This window comes from Prionailurus viverrinus, chromosome A2 (assembly GCF_022837055.1).
Source record: "Prionailurus viverrinus isolate Anna chromosome A2, UM_Priviv_1.0, whole genome shotgun sequence".
NCBI lineage: Eukaryota > Metazoa > Chordata > Mammalia > Carnivora > Felidae > Prionailurus > Prionailurus viverrinus.
Genome location: NC_062562.1, coordinates 168415632 through 168436017, shown reverse-complemented (window position 1 = coordinate 168436017; position 20386 = coordinate 168415632). Strand labels below are relative to the sequence as shown.

The 20386-nt window shown below is 50.8% G+C and overlaps 1 protein-coding gene across 5 annotated transcripts in view; it reads right to left on the bottom strand.

The window, feature by feature from the left end:
• DNAJB6 (DnaJ heat shock protein family (Hsp40) member B6) overlaps window positions 1-18269 on the bottom strand; it is a 67871-nt gene extending 49602 nt beyond the window's left edge. For 2 of the 5 annotated variants that reach the window (XM_047835455.1, XM_047835470.1), the window contains exon 1: window positions 18121-18269. The gene's annotated coding sequence lies outside the window, so the exon portion shown is untranslated. Of the gene's footprint in view, window positions 1-17650; window positions 17698-18120 lie in introns of those variants that run through there. The other 3 variants (XM_047835438.1, XM_047835464.1, XM_047835448.1) reach the window with 3 other exon arrangements.
• Window positions 18270-20386: the final 2117 nt, after the last annotated feature.

Below are 20386 nucleotides of genomic sequence, written 5' to 3'. Positions count from 1 at the left end.
TGGCAGGGCCCTCCAGGCAGTCGGCGCACGCGTGGGAATTGGCCCGGCCTTGCCAGATGTGAACGCCGCGGTGCCTTAACCAAAGACACCCCCAGGACGGTCACTGGGGCTGAGCGAGCGCAGGAGAACCATCAACAGCAGCACCCGGGAGACGAGCAACACTCGCGTGATGGCGACCAGCGGCCACCTGCCCCGCGTCCTAGACGGAGACGGCCCCTCGAAGAAAAGGCAAACGAACTGAAGTGTGCATCAGACCAGCCCGTCTGCAGAGCCGGACCCCTCACCCTCCACTGCCCCTGCAGCAGCAGGCTGTCCGTACCTCCCCCCTTTCCTCTGCTCCTTCACCCGGTCCTGCCCAGCCGCCACCTGCCCCCTGGCCCCCCACCAGCGCAGGCACCCCCAGAAACAGCTCTCACAGCTGGGCGCCCCAAGCCCTCGGCACACTGGGCTTTCCGGTCCGTCCGTCTTGTGGTTTCCTCTCCCTACGAGCCCCGTGGGCACAGGGTGGGGAAGCCAGGGTTCCGGACCCCTTCTCAGGCTGCACTCCCGCGTCTTCATCGTCACCCCCGTTCTGCAAATACCACGGATCCCGCAGCGATTCCCCAACGTAAGCTCCAATCCTAGGTCTCTGCTTGGCACTTCAGACACGAATAGACAGATGACTGCTTGACACAGCCACTTGGCCGTGTGACAGACGTCGCAAATAGAACAGGACCAAATTTCACTGGGTCCCCACCCCACTCCTGGTCTTCCGCGACTGAATTCTACCTCGTGCTCTCACGCTGTGGACTGGAAATTTCGCCCTCACCGACACCACTACCCACCCCGTGACAGAACACCCACACACGGCAATCCACGGTTTCACCAGGCCTAGCTGCCAACTATCTCAAAACCCTTCCACTTTCTCCATCTTCAATGGCACCAGCCCCTCCTGCTGCAGGAGCCTCTTAACTTAATCACACCGTCTTCTCTCACAGCCAAGGTGAGCTATAAATACACAGGTGCTGTCACAACAGATGCGAGATGGTGTCCAGCACCGGACAGAACCAGCTACGAAGGACACGGTCAGCTCCGCCGAGGATCAGATGGAACGAGACGTTACTTCGCTGACCAACGCGGAGTGTGGGGCGGAGGCACGAGATGAGCCGAGGACACGCCATCAAGCAAGAAACTTTAGACGCAGCCGACGTCCCAGGCCGGCCACTGTGACACCTTGAAGGTGACTGAGAGTGACAGCAACTGAATGGGGACACTTGGGCCCCGGGACTGGCGTGTGGAGCAGGAGAAGGGTATTCAGCAGAATACCGGCCGGACGGGACTCAAGCGTCTAGAGAACAGCACCGTGCCAACGTCGGGGCTCCGTTCGGGGGAGTGTACTGTGGTTAGATTGAGGAAAGCTGAGTCAAAGGTGGACAAGAAACGTCTGTCGACGTCTTGACAACGCTACTGTAAATCTGAAATCACTCCCAATTAAAAACCAAAAACCTGAAGTCAAAAAGGAGTAGAGCCAGTTCAGAAGGACACGAGAACAAAGCTGATGGAGCACTCGTGGACCCGAAGGGACGGCGACGGGACCACCAGGAGGAGTGCCATGCGTCCCGAGCACACGAGCACACACACGAGCAGGAGTCCCGGGTGGCCTGTGCTGCCTGCCGCTGGACGAGCTACGCTTGCGACCGAATGGCCGATGAGCCAACATTCTTTTTAAAGAATTCCTGCTAACAGATGCACGAGAAATGCTAGAATTAGAAAATTACCCTTCTGAAAGTAATAACTGGGGTGCTTCTCAAAGCACAGGCTTCGACCGGCAGCGCCCGCATGTCCTTCTAAGCGAAAGGACCTCTTAAGTAACCGGCTTTTAACTTTGCCTCATAAAACACTTAGTCCAAACATTCTTGCTTGAACAAAGTCCAGGGAGCAGCCCTTAATCTTGGACAGTTACTGGATTCTCTGTGGTGAAGAGCGGGCCTCCAGGGAGCTGTCACCCTTTGGTCCCTGGTCCACGGGCGGGCTGAATTTCTCTTCGACACAGGTATCTTCAAACACTCAGGGGTTTACCATCGTGAATTTTTCACTCTCTAGACATACAGCCTTACATCTCTGGGTTCCTAAATCTCCACCTTGAGCAAGCTCCAAGGCCGCGATCCCTTCCTACCCGGATTCCAGCACCATCAATGATGCGGGGACGGTCCAGATGTCACCAACGGAAGGGAACAAGACATTTCTCCTCTGAACCTGGATCACCAATGTTAGGTCAACTCTCGTAAGAACCATACCTGACTTCAATTATCAACCTAAACTCAGCTATGCCTTTTTGAGTCTGTGATCGCCCTGCTGCCTCCCACTACTGCCTCTGTGCAACGGCGGCTCTTCGGATCAATGAGCCTCACAGCTCGCCCCAAAAAGTCCACCTTGCTTATGTTGGCCCACTGTTCCAACCAATCAAAAGCTCTTGGACACCCATTCTACCATCAACATATTTACTCCCAATGAAAACAATGAGGTAATTCTGAGTGACTGTAATCCCATTTATTGATAACCATCATACGCTAGCTTAGAGAATAAGTCACCAAGTTTAGAAAACAAGTATGTAAACAGGTTAGTCAAGGACAACACAAACATGTATGGAGACAATGAAGCAAACAAAGCTTAAAAGAACACTGCCATTTATTGATGAACTGGAAAACAGAAAGCAAACGGAAAGCTCCCTGTGCAGAGACAACCTCAGCTTCAACTACAATGACTGCACACACAGACAAAACTATGTGGCCCACGTAAGAGGCAAGAAGTTAGTATGGTAAGACTCAGGTGGGGGAGGGGGGGCTCAAGAGAAAGGATACAATTCAAGAATAATTTTTTTAAGTAAGATTTTAGGGGTGCCTGGGTGTCTCAATCGGTTAAGTGTCCAACTCTTGGTTTCGGCTCAGGTGGTGATCTCATGGGTCATGAGAGTGAGCCCCGAGTTGGGCTCTGAGCTATCTGCACAGAGCCTGCTTGAGATTCTCTCTCCTCTGTCTCTGCCGCTCCCAGCTCATGAAGGCTCTCTCAAAACAAATAATTAAAACACATTTTCTTTTCAACGTTTATTCATTTTTGAGAGATAGAGCATGAGTGGGGTGGAGGAGACACAGAATCCGAAGAAGGCTCCAGGCTCTGAGCTGTCAGCACAGAGACCAATGCGGGGTCCAGAGACCCAGCTGTGAGATGGTGACCTGAGCCGAAGTCAGAAGCTTAACTGAATGAGCCACCCGAGTGCCCCAATAATTAAAACACATTTAAAAAAGGGGGGGGGGGCACCCGGGTGGCTCAGGTCATGAGCTAGCGGTTCGTGAATTCAGGTCCTGAGTTGGGCTTTGTGCTGACAGCTCAGAGCCCGGAGCTTGCTTCGGGTTCTGTCTCCCTCTCTCTCTCTGCCCCACCCCCACTCGCACTCTGTTGTCTCTATGTATGTCTCTAAAAATTAAACATTAAAAAAATTTTTAATAAATAAATGAACTAAAATGGTCTTTACCCTCCTGAGATCAGCCCAGTGTTTCTGCTCCCCAGCCCCGACCGCAAGCGAGTCTGAGGGAGGGAAAGAACTTGCTGTCCAGCCTCATCCAGGACTTGCTGCGAGTCCCACACTCCCCACGTGGCCTCACACACGCACCTGAGGTCACAGGGAACAGGTAACACCAGAAAAAGAGGAGCCCTCGAGGGTGGGACTCCTGCCTTCTCTTCTCAGGTATACCCAGGACCAGGGGGCATGCGGCTCCCTACTCACTGCCCCCCACCATCTGTGGACACTGCCAGGAAAAAGTGGCTTCTCTCCTGCATCCAGGCGCCAAGTAAGGAAGCAATCATTACATGAAGGGGCAGATCACGTCAACTGAAAGCACAGGTGCCCACAAAGGCTTCAGGCAGCTGGAAACGGCCCCCAACAAGCATCCGAAACTCCACGGCCTGACGGTATAAGCCCGCCAGCCACACACACGTTTGTTTCTCAGGTCATTAAAATGAAACAAAACTTGAAAACCCCAGTCCCTTGGTCACGCCCGCCACATTTCAAGGGCCCCACAGCCACATGTGGCTACTGACCTCCGTTCTGGAAAACACAAGCAGAGGACAAAGAGAGCTCCACAACACACAGGGCTGGTCTGCAACCTAACAGATATCAACTCAGGCTTACAGGCGATCTGGGTGAGATAATTCATTACATAATCTTTGCCAATGGTATTCTGAAACTTCTCTCGCTTCTGATGGGACCCCACTCCTGTATTTTAAGAAAGCTACAGAAAACCAAGACGTCATATTCTTTCAGCTAAGAACAACTGCTTCTTGGGACAACTGGTGTGTTAATCTATGAAATTTCCTAAAAAAAATTCCACCTCTTTAGTAAAGCCACTAAAGTAAATCCCATTAACTAAAAGTACCTCCTCCCATAAACTCCCATAAACCCTCACCATCAGGACTTTCAGGAAGTGTGTCCTAAAGGCCCGTAGTACCTGCCTATACACAGGTGAATACCACATAAGTAGAAAAATTGAGTGTACATCTCCCCAGTACACCTCACGATGTGATTAAAAATTACAGAACAAGGGGTACCTGCCTGGCTCAGTCAGAAGAGCCGGGGACTCGTGATCTCAAGGTCTTGAGTTTGAGCCTCAAGACGAGTGTAGAGTTTACTTAAATACAACTTAAACCTAAACTACTACGTACATTAAAACCAAAAATAAAGTTACAAGTAACAAGATTAAAAATACTTGTATGTGCTTGCCAATCATAAAGTAATCAGCTACGATTTCAAGCTACGCTGTGATCAGGACAGTGCCACGAGGGTTCTAGAACAGTGTTCTTCAGGACAGATACGGGTGGTAGTCAAGGGCAGATGTCCTGGGCCTTTCACCAGTGTCAGTCCAACGCCACAGTCGGAGCGAGATCCTCTGAAAGTGTTCTCACCCCAGCACACACACTACAAATACGGCGAAACACAAATGCTGACAACTGCTGTGCCCCGGCCAGGCTGACAACTCCTGACTCGGTGCCTAGTTCATCCCAGTGGGTACCTGAGGACGTCAGGATCAACCTGTAAAGGTCAACTTCTTTTGAGATAAACATACAGGTTTCATATTTAAAATGGCAAACTCGGGGCGCCTGGGTGGCTCAGTCGGTTAAGCGGCCGACTTCGGCTCAGGTCATGATCTCACCGTCAGTGAGTTCGAGCCCCGCGTCGGGCTCTGGGCTGACAGCTCAGAGCCTGGAGCCTGTTTCAGATTCTGTGTCTCCCTCTCTCTGACCCTCCCCCGTTCATGCTCTGTCTCTCTCTGTCTCAAAAATAAATAAATGTTAAAAAAAAATTTTTTTTAATAAATAAATAAAATGGCAAACTCAACAGACACATTTACTCTCCCTCATCCTGAAACATCCACCAAGATTCTCCTTACAGATAGGACTTCTGCTTTCCAACACATAAAGAGCAGTAAAGTCACCACTCCACACCAACAAGCAAAACAAAGTTGAACTGAAAAACAGGATTTTTTTGTTGTTCATTTCCAGAGAGAGGGTGCACGTGGGGAAGGGACAGAGACAGAGGATCCCAAGCAGGCTCCACACGGTCAGCACAGAGCCTGACGCGGGGCTCAATCCCACGAACCATAAGATCACGACCCGAGCCAAAATCAAGAGTCTGATGCTCAAACAACTGAGCCACCCAGGCACCCCAAGAAACAGCTTCTTTTTTTAGATCTGCCCCATAAGTGAGGTGTGCCTCCCGCACTGAAAACACAGGTGGGCACACAGAATGGGAACTCGCCAATGCAGAAGCCTCCAGAGAGGTTGACAGGGAAATCCGATGAGCTGACAGGGAAATCCGAACCGTCACCAGCCGGGGTTGCTGGCAGCTCTGTGAGGACAAGTTTGAGGTACACACTTTCATGAGCTCTACCAGCCCTCACGGGAAATCTGGGACAAAAACGTACTGGGGCTTCGGGCAAGGGAAAAGGAACCATCTAAAAATACCAAAACGTGGGGTGCCGAGCATTCAGCTCTTGGTTTTCTCTTGGGATTCTCTCTCCCTCTCTCTGGCCCTCGGCTGCTCATGCTCTCATGGGCTCTCTCTCCCTCAAAAATAAATAGCGGATGGGCGCCTGGGTGGCTCAGTCGGTTAAGCGTCCAACTTTGGGTGATGACCTCACGGTTCGTGGGTTCGAGCCCCGTGCTGGGCTCTGGGCTGACAGCTCAGGTCCTGGAGCCTGCTTCAGATTCTGTGCCTCCCTCTCTCTGTTCCTCCGCCACCTGTGCTGTCTCTCAAAAATAAACATTAAAAAAAATTTTTTTAAGAATTTTTTAAATAAATAAACTTTAAAACAAAATAAATACAAATACCAAAACAGGGGCACCTGGCTGGCTCAGTGGGTTGAATGTCTGACTCTTGATTTAGGCTCTGGTCAAAATCTGCTGGTTTGTGAGACAGAGCCCCTCTCCCCCAGTAGGGCTCCAAGCTGGGGGAGGAGCCTGCTTGGGATTCTCTCTCTCTCTCTGCCCCGCCCCTCCCCCCCCCCCCCCAAACACCACACACCACTTTCTTCTAGAGAGTGTCTGCCCTCAAGGGAAATACATTGCTGGAGCCCAACCTACCTGGGGGCAGGGAAATACCCAACTCCAGTCCCCTCCTGCCCTCCTGTCCCACCCAAGGGGAAGTGGGAGGCACTGGTGAAGTGGACCAGAAAGTGGAGACCTGCTCAGGGACGGGGACACCTCCACCTCCCCCACCGGCCTGCACACCACTTGCCTACTGACAGCAAGCAGCTCCTTTGTCTGGTACCTCATGCGCACCTTTCAACGAAACATCACCAGGCATACCAGAGGGCCAAACACAGTCTGGCAGGCTTAAGCAAGCCTCGGCACAAGTCACCCGTGCAGGAATCACCGAATCAGGAATCTGGTGAAACTGTGATTGATATGCTATGAGCTTTAATGGAAAAGCAGACTACACGCCAGAACAGAGGCACAACGTAAGCAGAGGTGAAATTCCTAAGAGTCGGCAAGAAATGCTAGAGAGCGAAACCCCGGCAGAAAAGATCAAGGTCTGTGATGAGCTTAGTAGTAAACGGGGCATGGCTGAGCCAAGGGGCAGACAAGCCAGGGGAGGAACAGACCGACCGCAGAGCGCCCAGTGCCCGTGGGGCAGCCAGCAGAGGTGCAGCCCGCGGCCGGAGCGCCAGAGCTAGGAAAGGAAGGATCAGAAACAGGGCTCCGAAGCATCAATCAGCTCTGAAGGACTAAATGAGAATTTCCCCCAAATGAACGTCAGGCACCCAACAACACCTCCAAGAAGAACGGAGAACACTATGTGGGATACATACCCAAAAATTACACCGGGGCGTATCACATTCAAACTTCAGAAAATCAAAGATTAAAAAAATCTCGAAAGAAGCCAAAGGAAAAGACAGCCTACCGATGAGGAAGCAAAAGAATTGCATCCATGTAAGAAAGAAGGGAGTGAAACGGTGTTAAGTGCTGGGCTGGGGGGACGGGGGAGGGGGTGGGCACCACCTGCAATTCTGTAGCCTGCAAAGTTATCCTGCAAAAGTGAAGAAGAAAGGCCTTCTCTGGCCAACAAAAACCGAGGGAATTTGTTGCCAGCAGATCCACCTTGCAAAAAATGTTAGAAGTCCTTCAGAGAGAAGGAATATGCTGTAGGACAAAAACTCAGATCTGCATAATGAACACCAGAGAAAAGAGAGGTAGACACAAAATGCGCTTTAATTTTCCTCAGTAATCTAACAGGTAACAGCAACAGCGTATTCCACGACAGACACTTCTGCGCATCCCTAGACTTCCTGCAGGTGAAATGAACGAGAACCCCACAGGCAGGAGGGAAGAACTGGCATCAGAAGGTGCTTGCACTACCCAGGGACCATGACAGTGTCGATGGCTGTGAAGTCAGTCATAAAGGAGCACTGCAAACTCTAGGGCGACCACGAAAAAAGGCAAAAAGGAAAGGGGGGGGGGGGTAACACTCTAAAAAGGAAAGAAAATGGAATCACATGAAACGTTCAATTAAATCTACAAAAGGCAGGGGCGCCTGGATGGCTCAGTTGGTTAAGCGTCCCAGGTTGATTTCAGCTCAGTTGGTGATCTCCTGCTATGTGAGATCAAGCCCCACTCTGGGCTCCGTGCTGAAGGTGAGGGACCTGCTTGCAATTCTCTCCCCGCCCTCTCTCAAAATAAATAAGTCAACTTAAAAAAAAAAACAAACTACAAAAGGCAAAAAAGTTGGAAGCAAGGAAGACAAAAACAGTAACAAAGGACACTGGTAAAAACCCATAAATGGTTCAAGAGCCACTTTAAACATCAATGGCCTGGGGGCACCTGAGTGGCTCAGTCAGGCTCCACACCGTTGGTTTCGGCTCAGGTCACGATCTCAGGGTTTGTGGGTTTGAGCCCGAGTCCGGGCCCACACTGTGAAGCCTGCCTGGGATTCTCTCTCCCAGCCCCTACCCCACTCACTCTTTCACAATAAATAAACATTTAAAAAAAAAAAAAAAATCCACGGTCTGAATAAAGCATTCTGCAACTCACCTAACAGAATTTCTCCTGCGTGGCACACTGACCCACCCACTTCTCCATCAGCCTCCTCTCAGGCCCTTCGAAGAGCTCGCTCTTCCACGGGACACTCCCACGGGCTACCCCCACGCCCTCAGCTAACCAAATTGGATGCCCAGGCCCCTTCCCTGAACCCCGGCCGGCCAGGCCCCTACGACCCAGCAGCTACCCTTCCCTAGCTTAGCCTCTCCCATGGGTCAATCACCCACCGGGAAAAGTGGAAGGATGCACAGGAGGCAGGTCTGCGTCCCATGCACACCCGCAAGGCCTCAGTCAGTACACCTGCCGGTTTCTGGCCTGTTACTTTTCGTGCCTGTCACCTTTACTGTTTTTTTAACATTCTTAAAAATTGGTGTTAATGGACACGCTGTAATAGTCACAAAAAACACAAGTTAGAGATGCTAGTTATTTTTCCTGCAACAGTTAAGATGAAATGTTTCATTAATTTACTACCAAAACCCATCACACATGTCACCCGTGTCATCTTGGGGCGGGGGGAACCTCAGACTCCTGCACAGCATCAAAGGCTCGTCCCCTGATTTCGTATCCTCCCGGCTGCCATCCCAGGTGCAAACCGGACTTCACCATCGGGCTTTGAACAATGAGATCTGAGTGCCCTGGTCCCTCCCAGGTGCCCTCTGCATCCTCCAACTGCAAGGAGGACACGCCTCCTCGCCGGAGGACACGCCTCCTCGCCGGAGGACACGCCTCCTCGCCGGAGGACACTTCGGGGCAGCTAGCTTCCTCTCCGCTGAAACTGCATCTTACACACGCCTCCATCATAGCATGCATCATCATCTCGTACCCATCACTGTTTTCCAGGCTTTTTACATCATAAACTCCTTGAGGGCAGAAGCCATCAAAGTTAGCTTTCGATCTCAGTAATCCAGTCCCCAGCAAATTATGAGGAGACTGAGTACAGTTACTCTGGGGAACAAAATGTCAGGGAACTATTCAAGTTCCCTCATATTCCGCTGGTGAGTCAGCTGAAGCCCCATCGATTCATCAATATGCATGCTGCACTCAGTATTGTAAATGTTGGTGCATAAAGGGTTTATATTTCCTAATTAAATCTCCCAAAGATTTAACTTCTAGGAAGACTTGAGCAAATTAGCAAATCTTCTCATTGGCTAGGACTCGGTCCATGACGGCGATCTTTTTAACGTCTGTTGGGCAACCACCTTTGACGACTCCATGGAGCCCCGTCACTACCTACTTGCTTGATGGTCAACTGTTGTAGCAACACTGGAAACACTTAAAACCATTCCTTCCCAGTCTGTGTTCAGGCAAATGACACTGCATGTGACTTGAACACACCTCCTGCCTTACAAGGATAAACTCAGTCAACGAAAAGAGCAGAACTGGAGACATTTAAATTAGCATCTTTCAAACTTTTGGTAGAGCGTGCAAGGTTGAATTTGGCAAATTAAAAAAATACATGTGAAACACAAACACACACAGAGATGATAATGGGACCCGATAAAGGTGTCACCTACACAACTATTACTATACTACAACATATAAACGTATAAAGACACATACGCCCCAAACTTACAAGGTCACAGGCCAACTTTATGTCAATATAAGAAATAAAGAATTCAGGACTAAATCACGAAAAGAAAAAAATTTATGCAGTACCAGGACAAAGAAATGTGGGCACGGCGGCACCACCACCAGAAGTAATGGTCAGATGGAAACCAGGCACCAGGCCTGCACCCCAGCTCACGCTGCAGAGGCCCTTACTGGCAGGGCAGTTTCAGAAAACACACACACAGGCCACCATTACCCCTTTAACAATGAAAGCCATCCCATGGGGTGGCAGGCACCACAGACACGGGAGCACCCTGACGCAGCTGATACCTGAGCACCCAGTTCAGGCACTGAGGGCAGGACCGCTGCCCTTATTTCTGCAGCAGAAAACCCGAGGCCCAGAGACGGTACCCACCCAGGGTTCAGAGTTGCACACCACTGTGGTGAACGAGCGAACCAGGAGTCAAGCTCAGACCCAGGCCCTCCAAGCATAAGCTGCTCTCTTCAGATACAGAAGTGAGACGCCAAAGTAGCTCACTGCGGGGGGGCCTGGGGGGGCGCAGTAGGTTAAGCTTCCAAACTCTTGACTTCATCTCAGGGTGCTTGAGATCAAGCCCCAGATGGCGCTCTGCCACGATAGCGGAGAGCCTGCTTTAGATTCTCTCTCCCTGCCCCCCCCCAAATAAATAAACATGAGACATGAGAAAAAAAGAAGTATCTCACTAAGTATGCTGTAGAAATTTCTACATCAAAACAATGGGTCTTTTAAAAAAATAAGAAAGAAAAAGACACCATCTCACCCACCTGCCTTCCGCAGAGGCTGCACTAATTTCCAGCCTAACCAGTATCATCAGCCTCATGTTCCTACCCTCAGGAACAACACTAACCTGTTTGACTTTTCCAGCCACTTAAGTGAAGCCTGATCTGTTTTGCACCCATGAAGTTAAGCATCTTTTCATGTTCAAGAGCTATTTGTAAGTGCCTCCACTGAACTGCTGGCCTATGTCCTTTGCCCATTCTTCCACCTGTTGGCCTTTGTGTTTGGCGGGGGAGGGGGGGGGAACCAAGTTCTTACTATGTCTTCTAACATGCATTCCTTCAATGGGGGCCATTCACCAGCTGAGCCGAAAAATACTCACTTGCTAGGGCTGGAAGAAGTGGTCGCTATAGAGTACTCCTATCAACATAAGACAGAGTGCAATTCAAACTCTCAAGCGAGTCCAGACAAGCCCAGGGCAGGCACCCTGTCAGCACAGAGGCTCCAGAGAAAGAAGCACAAACAGAGACCTACAGAGATGTGGTCTACAGAGCCACTTAGTGTGTGGGGAGGCTCCTCTAGTGGGTTAAGCATCTGACTCTCGCTTTCTGCTCAGGTCATGATCTCACAGTTCAGGTTCACGGGTTCAAGCCCTGCGTTGCGCTCTGCACTGACAGTGTGGAGCCTACTTGGGATTCTCCCTCTCTGCCCCTCCCCAGCTGGCATGCTCTCTCTCTCAAAATAAACAAACTTGTAAGAAAATATGTTCCCGTATACCCAATATGCCAGATATTGTACATCCTAATCTCATCTTCTCAAGAAGTCTCCATCCACTACGCTGTACCTGAACGATCACGGACTAGCTGTCTCTGGAAAAACAAATTCTCGCTTCTTTTAGGTTACACTTCAGTAGTCTCGACGACACACAGAGAAATCCTGTAGTCTAAAGCTTCGGTTCATCTGAGAAAACAGCTGCTGGAGTAAAGAGATTAGTTCTCACGGCACATCGTCCTCGAAGGATGAAATGCCTCCTCTTTCCCAGAGATTCTCTGGATTAACCGTTTCTCAAGTCTAACTCCGTAGGGTCCAACGCTGCCCATGGAGACTCTTGCTTTCCTCCAAGTAAACCTTACAACCACGAAAACTGAGCTGGGGCATATACACACACACAATTGCCAACATGTCCCTGGGAGTGAAGGCTGGTACTTCAAATACCGATTTCTCTAACGTTGCTTGCACTTTAACCCCTGTACCGTGACCTCAATACCGAAACAGAAGCTCTGGTTCCCAAAGTTAAGTCAGCTAGCAACTTCTACAACCACTCTACAGGTGAATTAAACCATCATTATTAACATTTACAAGTTTTATATTCCTACAGAGTTCTTGATGGTAGAATTCTGGGTAAAATAAGTCTGGTCATTTTTTCTAAGTGAGATTTCACTTTAATGACCAAGAGAATAAAGAGCATTTATTTCCCAATCAAACCACCTTTACTAACTTCTTTTCCTGTACATCATTGAAAAAGTACTAGAAAGGCACGCTACAGATTCCCAAACCTCTTGGGTACCTTCAAAACCTCACCTGATTCACTTTAGACTTCCTACGACCAATGAACCACCTCATTTTCCATTCAATACGATAATCTCTAAAAATCCAGCCCCTTAAGTCAAATACTCTTCATCAACTGCATGCAAACCAGTCCATAGGGAAAGAAAAGCTCTAGCTACAAAGAGAACGCTGGGGCACCAAAACACAGACGGAAGTTAAATGTAACAAAATATCCCATGACACCACTAAACGCACAACTTCACTACCCCTCCCTCCAAATACCATTTCCCCCACCCCACCCCAGAAACAAGGTGCAAACGGAAATGATCTCTATGGAATAAGGCAACGAGTGCTCTTGTCCATGAAGCTTACCTACCCTCATCTTTGACCACGAACATAGTAGGTATTTGATGACCTACATGAGGTGCTCCGTGATGAGTTAGCTCTAACAAGCCAAATTTTCTACACAGCTCAGTTATGAAACCTTGGTTTTGTTACTATTTTACAAAAGAGAGAAAGATACTCAAGAACGTATGTGTCCAACATGACTGCTACAAACACACCACCCTTTTAGACCTCTAACAGACTCTCGGTGTCAAGGTCCTCAAGCCTGGGACTTAAGACACCTCTACATTCTGGAATGTTGTTACTCTGTATCCCAAATCTTAGCCACCCACAGAAGTGACCATCTTTCCACCAGACCTTTCTCAAACATCTCTCCACCTAACATCTAAGCAACCTTGCTCTGCTTGCAAAACAGAAACAAAACCTCCTTTGTTCCTTCCCAATCCGTGAGACTCAACACTGAAAACGGAGCTCAAGGCAGAAACCCCCCTTCTTGCACAAGGCCTGTTCTATCCTCCCCCCCCCCCCCCCACCGGGAGAATGCTGCGGGTTCTACACTGTTTCAAGTAACATAATTCCAGGCCGAAAACCCACTGAAGACACTCCCTCTCTTCAGCTTTAAAAACCAGAAAATCAAAACACTCATGACTTCTATTAACCCAGAAAAGTCCTAATTGTAAAGAAAACATTTTCTAAAATGTTTAATTGTGACATCAAACTAATTTAGTGCAACGCTGTCTGCTTCGTGGAAAAGCAGCAGGCCCGACCTTCAACAAGAAAGAGGTCTGGGAGTTTCCTCCGTGTCATTTCATTACCCGACAAATTACCAGAACACACACACACACGTAGGTGGGGAAACACAGAAATGAACTGTCACTCCTTATCACAGAGCATCTACTAAGTCTTTATCTTGTGCTGACCTAACATGTCCTTAAGTATTCCCGACACAAACGAGGAAATTACTTCCACTGTAACTCACGATCTCAGACCAACGATTGCAAAAACCGGCCATCGTCAACTATCAGACACTTAGAAGCACGACTAAAGTCCCTTCATTACAAGAGAAGACACGGCAAGCACTCAGTCCTGGCACTTGTGAACGCAAATTGGGTATTTTTGCCCCCAACTTTCCTAAAATCTGGATTTCATTTACCGCAGCAGGGTAATCAGGACAAAGACAAGCCTGGAAGAAGGATCCAATTCAACCAGTATTCTCTCGGCACCCTGGGTCTGGAGCAATGCGACAGGCACAAAGGGAACACACAAGAGAAGGTTCCAGGCCCGCCCCAGGGAACACACAGGGAGGCCCCAGCACAGATACAAGGCAAACTGCAATAGCCTTTGCTGGTGAAAAGTAGGGTGAGCATTTCCAAGGGCACAGATCACATGCCCCCTGAAGCAATCACACTCCGAATACAACTGATCCTTGCAACTGAAGTGAAGAATCCTAAGACACCTGGAGTATTTCCATAAATAAATACACACACACACACAAAAACAAACCCGCGAAGTTCTACTGCCTCACAGCCGTTCACCGTGGTTGCTATTGTCTATCCAGAATGGCCAAAACTCCTTACAAATGTTAGGGGTAGCATTTTTAAAAACACCAAACTATGTCCAAATAAGGAATAGCTCTCGAAATAAGGTATTACGGATATAAATAAAACAGACTCCTCCCCCCACTGACCTAGAATGCAACCCTTAGAAATTTAACTACCTTTTTAATTCCTCTAAGATTTTATTTTCAAATAATCTCTACATCCAACAATGGCCACGAACTTACAACCCTGAGGTCAAGAGTCACACACTCCACCGACTGAGCCAGCCAGGCACCCTTCATAATTTTTTTTGGCAATTAATTTTCCCCACCTTAAAAATGAGACATTTAAAAAAATAACAAGGTATTTTTTAAACTTTCTTAAGTAGAACATTTAAACAAAAGAGGTCAGCAACGGGTGCACCTGGATGGCTCGGTGGGTTCAGCATCCAACTGACTTCAGCTCAGGTCAGGATCTCCAGGCTTGTGAGTTCGAGCCCCTAAGTCAGGCTCTAAGCTGACAGTACGGAGCCTGCTTGGGATTCTCTCTCTCTCTCCCTCTCTCCCTCTCCCTCCCCCCTGCTCACACTCCCCCAAAATAAATAAATAAGCTTCTTAAAAAAAAAAAGTTCGACTGGTTTCTGCATGCACCCCTAAAATTACAAAGTTTGAAAAACACCTATAATCAACCTATAACGAAAGCATCAAAATTCTCCAAGCTGAACTCCAGAAGTTTTTTCCAATTAGGCTTTAAAATTGTCTTTCCATTCCTACATTATCATCCTTTTTTTTTTAATTTTATTTATTTATTTACTTATTTGAGAAAGAAAAAAAGAGCACGCGAGCACAAGCAAGGGAGGGGCACATAAGAGAATCCCAACCAGGCTCTGCTGTTAGTGCGCAGCCCGACCTGGGGCTCCAACTCCCAAACCATGAAGTCCTGACCTGAGCCACAACCAAGAGTCGACACTTCAGTGACTGAGCCACCCAGGGGCCCCTAATAATCACTTCTACTACTATTCTTATCTTCACCAACTTTGCTTTTCTTCTCATTTACCTCCTGAACTTAAAGTTCTCACAGATCTTATTTATGCAAAAAAACCACTACAGCATTTGTTACATCTCACCACTGACCCTGTCCTGAGAATTCCCTAATAAGCCTGCAATTATGCCAATTTCCCCACTAGGTGGTGTCCTGAACAAATTTAGAGCAAACCAAATTTCCAACATAGACCTCCACCACTCTAAATTTTGCAATCATTTCCCAGATAGTAAAAAGGCGAAATAAGGCTTTTTAAATACCCTACTAAAACATCAACTTACAAATATAAAGCCTGATTCCATTAACTTAATCCTCACGCAGAGACATCAGAAATGGAACATAATCACCCTTAACCATCGCAGCGGCTGATGGCAGTCCGACCGCTGTAACCTCAGTGGAAGGTAACAGGAAACATCACCAAGGTGACACAGTGAGCTTTACACTGCAACCCTGAAAAGCTGAACTTGAAATAATTTACCAGGGCGCCTGGGGGCTCAGTCGGGTAAGCAAGCGTCCGACCTCAGCTCAGGCATGATCTTGAGGTTCGGGAGTTTGAGCCCCGTGTCGGGCTCCGTGCTGACAGCTCAGAGCCTGGGACCTGCTTCAGATTCTGTGTCTCCCCAACCCCCTCTCTGCCCCTCCCCCACTCCCACTCCTTCCCTCTCTTGAAAATAAACATTAAAAACAATTTTTTTAATGGGAAAAACTAACTTACCGAGCTTTAAAGTCCCTTTTTAAAACTAAAAAATACACATGCATACATCACCCCACCACAAACCTGACTTTTGAGTTTGCTGGGTTGAAAACTATTGATGGTGCGGAGTACAACTGTATTTGTTTGAAACTGTCCAAAACAGAGTTAATACAAGGAAAAACGGGTCTACTCTTAATTCTTACACCTGTAAGAATCATGAGTTTGCTGAAAAAGAAAAGCTATTGTAAGCCACTTAATTGCAGGAATAGTGTAATTCCCTACCCATGATTTACTCTTCAGAATATTAGTCAAAGGATACTCCCCACCCAGCCCTCCAGGTAAGTCAGACCGGCAACCAAAAATACCTCTCAAATACACCATGTCAGGAAAAGAAACTTAACGACGCTGATTTCGTTTTCCTACGCGGGTGCCGAACTCCCAAAACTCTCCAGAGCCTCGGTTTCACACTTCCAATCTTCCCCTTCCACAGCAACCAGCTCAAGGCTGCTTAGGCCCGTTTCAAAACTCGGCCTCCCGGCTCCCACACCCACCAAGCACTCCGCCAAGCCCATTTACTTCCCGAATTCAGACGCGAGTAACAAACATTCCACCGCCCACTGGATAATGTGCGTGAAAGCACGGATCTTTTTGTTGCCGGGCATACACACACAGAAGCACTGGGGCCCCCACCTGGGTGGCTCAGTCGGTTAAGCCTCGGCTCGGATCGTGATCTCTCTGGTGTGCGTTCGAGCCCCGCGGCGGGCTCTGTGCCGACGTGTGGAGCCCACTGGGGATCCCGTTCCCCTCTCTCTCTGCCCCGCCCCTGCTCCTGCCCTCGCTCTCAAAAAAAAAAAAAAAAATAATAAACAAAATAAAAATAAGTAAACATTAAAATCTATACACGCAAGTACTAACCCCAGAAAAACTGTAGTCTCTTACTGTGAACAGGAGAAGTCCAGATTAAATTTCCCAGAGAAATCTGAGAATGGGGCAGTTAGGGGGAGAGGCAGGCTGTAAATACGTGTCATTAAAACATTTCTGACACACACAATCAGCGGAGAAAACGATCAGGAAACGCGTTCCAACGACAAGTTTCTTCTCTCCTTTTGCTGGTCGGTCGTTCGGGTTTCCCCGAACTCAATTCGAAGTCCTACGAATTCTGGTCCCAACTCAACTGGGCGCCGCTCCGCCTGCCCCGCCCCCCCGCCAGGTGGCGGTGTGACCTTGCCCCCTTTCCCGTCCGCGGCCCCTAACCACCACTGCTGCCTCCCAAAACAGGTCTGGGCCACACGAAGGTTGCGATTTACTCTTCTCGCCAACTCCATCCATCCCCGCTTGGGCAGAAGCGGCCATAAACCGCAAGCCCCCCCCCCCCCCCCCCACCGCACACTGGCCATGTCGGTTGAAATTCGGGCATTCTGCTCGCCGTCAAACTCTAGAAAATCCCAGGGGGAAGTTCCGGGAACGCGGCTTCGCGTCTCCCGGAGCCGCTTCCTGGTCCCCGCGCCCCGCAGCGCCGCCCCCCACGAGGCTTCCACTCTCTCTGCAGACCCGCCTGGTCTCCGGCTTTGGGCTGCTTCCTCCACGCGGAGCTTGAAAGAAAGAACAAACCTGCCTTTCACGCCGCCGGCCCCCCGCCAACGCCGAACTGGAGGGACGCGGGGGGACCCCGGCCCCGCGCCGCCCGCCCTCCGCACGGGCCCAACCGCCGGCGCGGGCCGGCCCAGGACGAGTGCCACCCCCCGACTGCGGGGGCCCGCGGCCTCGCACCGGGTCCCCGTGCTCCGCGGCCCGACGCTCCCCCCTGACCCCCCCCCCCTCCCGGCCTGACCCCCACCACCACCCCCCCCCGCCTGACCGCCCGCCCGAGGCCGGACGCCCACCCGCGCGGCCCGCACCCCCCCCCCCTCGCCTCACGGCCGCCCGGACTCCCCAGCGGGCCCCTGGCCGCCACCGCCGCCCCAGCCCGCCGCCCACCCCCCGAAGCCCCGGCCCCACGGCAGGCCCCTGGTCCCCGACCCCCCGACGCCGGCCCCGCGCCGGCCCCGAGGCCCGACCCCCCGCCCGCGGGCGGCCCTCACCGAGCACAGGGAGCCGGCAGCGGGCAGGAGGCGCGGCGGGGCGGCGGCCCGGGTCCCCTCAGCTCCGGCACGGCGGCGCTGGCGGCGGCGGCGGCGGCGGCGGCTCCTCGCGCTTTCCTTTCTCTCCTTTCTCCGACAACAAACAGGAAGTGCGTCACGCGGCGGCGGCGGCGCGGCGACGTGCACTTCCGCCCGACCCTGACGCCGCGCATGCGCCCCGCCCCGCCCGCCTTCCCGAAGGTTCGCGGAGGCCGGGCGCTGGCGGGAGGCGGGGGTGGGGGGAGCGGAGCCGGGGGCCGTGCCCCGGAGCCCCCCGCGCGTCCCGTCCCGCGCCCACCGAGCTTGGCGGCGGCGGCGGCGGCGGCGGGTCTGGGACGCCCGAGCCGCGCCGGTCTTCGTCTCCCCCGGGCCGGCCGGCCTCGGCCGCCCGGGGACCCGCCTCCGTGACCTCCGCTAGTTCAGGCCACGTTCAGGGTAATGAATGAGACACGGCAGGCGCCGGGGGAGCTCCGAGCGGAAGCGGCCCCTTTGCGAGCGGACGCCTGTGTGCACGCGCGACGTCCGCGTGTGAGCCTGTCGCCCCGCAGTGCCGGCCCCGGTGGGGGACCGAGCCCGGGGAGCTGCGTGCTGCGCGCTCCCTGCTCGCCCCCCCCCCCGGAGCCCCCTCCCCAAGCCCAGCGCCCTTCTGGCTGCCGCCGAAGGTGGTGTTCCCGGCGGCCGCCTGAGCCACTTCAGGGGGCTGCTCGGTCTTCCTGCGGGTCTCCCGTGTGCCCGGGGCGTCCGCGCGGTGTTACACTCCTGCTTGCTCTGCTGCCAGTCTGCCTTACGTCGGTTTAATCGCTAGCCCAGCTGAAGAACCCGCAAGGGAAGAGGGGAGAACTTTGCCCCCACGGAGCCGATCCGAGTCCTCCGGATCCTCCGGAAGAGCACACCGTCCACACCGTTCATTTGTAACAGCTGATTAGTAACCTTCACTGTAGGCATCTGGAAGGTTTAAGTAGCCGTGGCTGTAGTTTTAACTGCTCTGGGGGCTGAGGGCGGGCCGCGCCGAGACCCAAGACGGGCCACTCTGGCATGAAGGTGGTTTTGAGGTGAAGGCGGTGGAGCCCCTGTGAGCTCAAGCGAACCCCTCCCTTGGTAACATGGAAGTCACATTCCTTCTCTTTGAAGTCCCAGACCCCTGCCTTCTTCTCAATTCGGGAGGACACGTATCCCTCACTTGGCCTGACTTTAGAATTTCCAGGGCTGGGTGGGTTCCCCATGTGTAAGCTATTAAATTAGATCTTTCTCCTGCTCGTCTATCTCACATTAATTTGATCCTTAATCCAGTTAGAAGGACTTTGAAGACAGGAATTCTGGCTTCCCTGTAAGGAGACAGGACACGCTTGCTACCCGAGGCTGCTTCAAAAGGAAACATTCTTTTACGTTGTGTGTATTCTTTTGTTTCTTAAACCCTCATTGTATCACAAGGTAGATTTTAGTAAGTAACCAATCAGCAAAAGGAAACAAGTTTCTTTGAGTCAATTTCCTACAATGTTTCCTTTAATACAGCACTTGATGGTAACACTTAAGATAGGCTTAGCAGAGAGAGCACTTCATTCAGGTCTAGGCACAATTTGGCACAGTCCCGTGTAACCGTGTAACCGTATATACCAGCCCACTGAGGGAGTTTTATTTCCCTTCCAGTGTAGACAGTGCTATCATGTGACATTTCACATTTAAATAAGTCCCTACAGCAAGTGTGAGCTAATCTTGAAATGCAGACAGCACAGAGACTTGAATTTTAAATAGTAAGTGGTAGGCTCACCACAAATAACTTCTTCATTCTCCCTCCAAAAATAAATAAATAAATAAATAAATAAATAAATAAATAAATGTTTGTTCAAACCTCTGTCAACGCAGTGAACCGCATCACCAGAAAAACCAACTAGGACAGAACAAGTCTCCAGCCCTGACGGGGTCCACGTGGTGTTCTGGATGAACATTAAATAAAGGCGCTAAATGCAATGCCTAAGTAACTCTTTAAAAAAAAAAAAGAAGATGGGCCACCTGGGTGGCCCAGTAGGTTGAGAGTCCATCCAGCCTTGGTTTCCGCTCAGGTGAGTTCCAGCCCCAGCTCTGTGCTGACAGGGCAGAGTCTGCTTGGAATTCTCTCTCTGTCCCAGTCTCTGCCCCTCCCCCTCCATTCTCTCCCCTCCCCCCCCCCCATAAATAAATAAATAGACTTAAAAAAAAAAGTAACTCTCTTAAGTAATCAACAGAGATC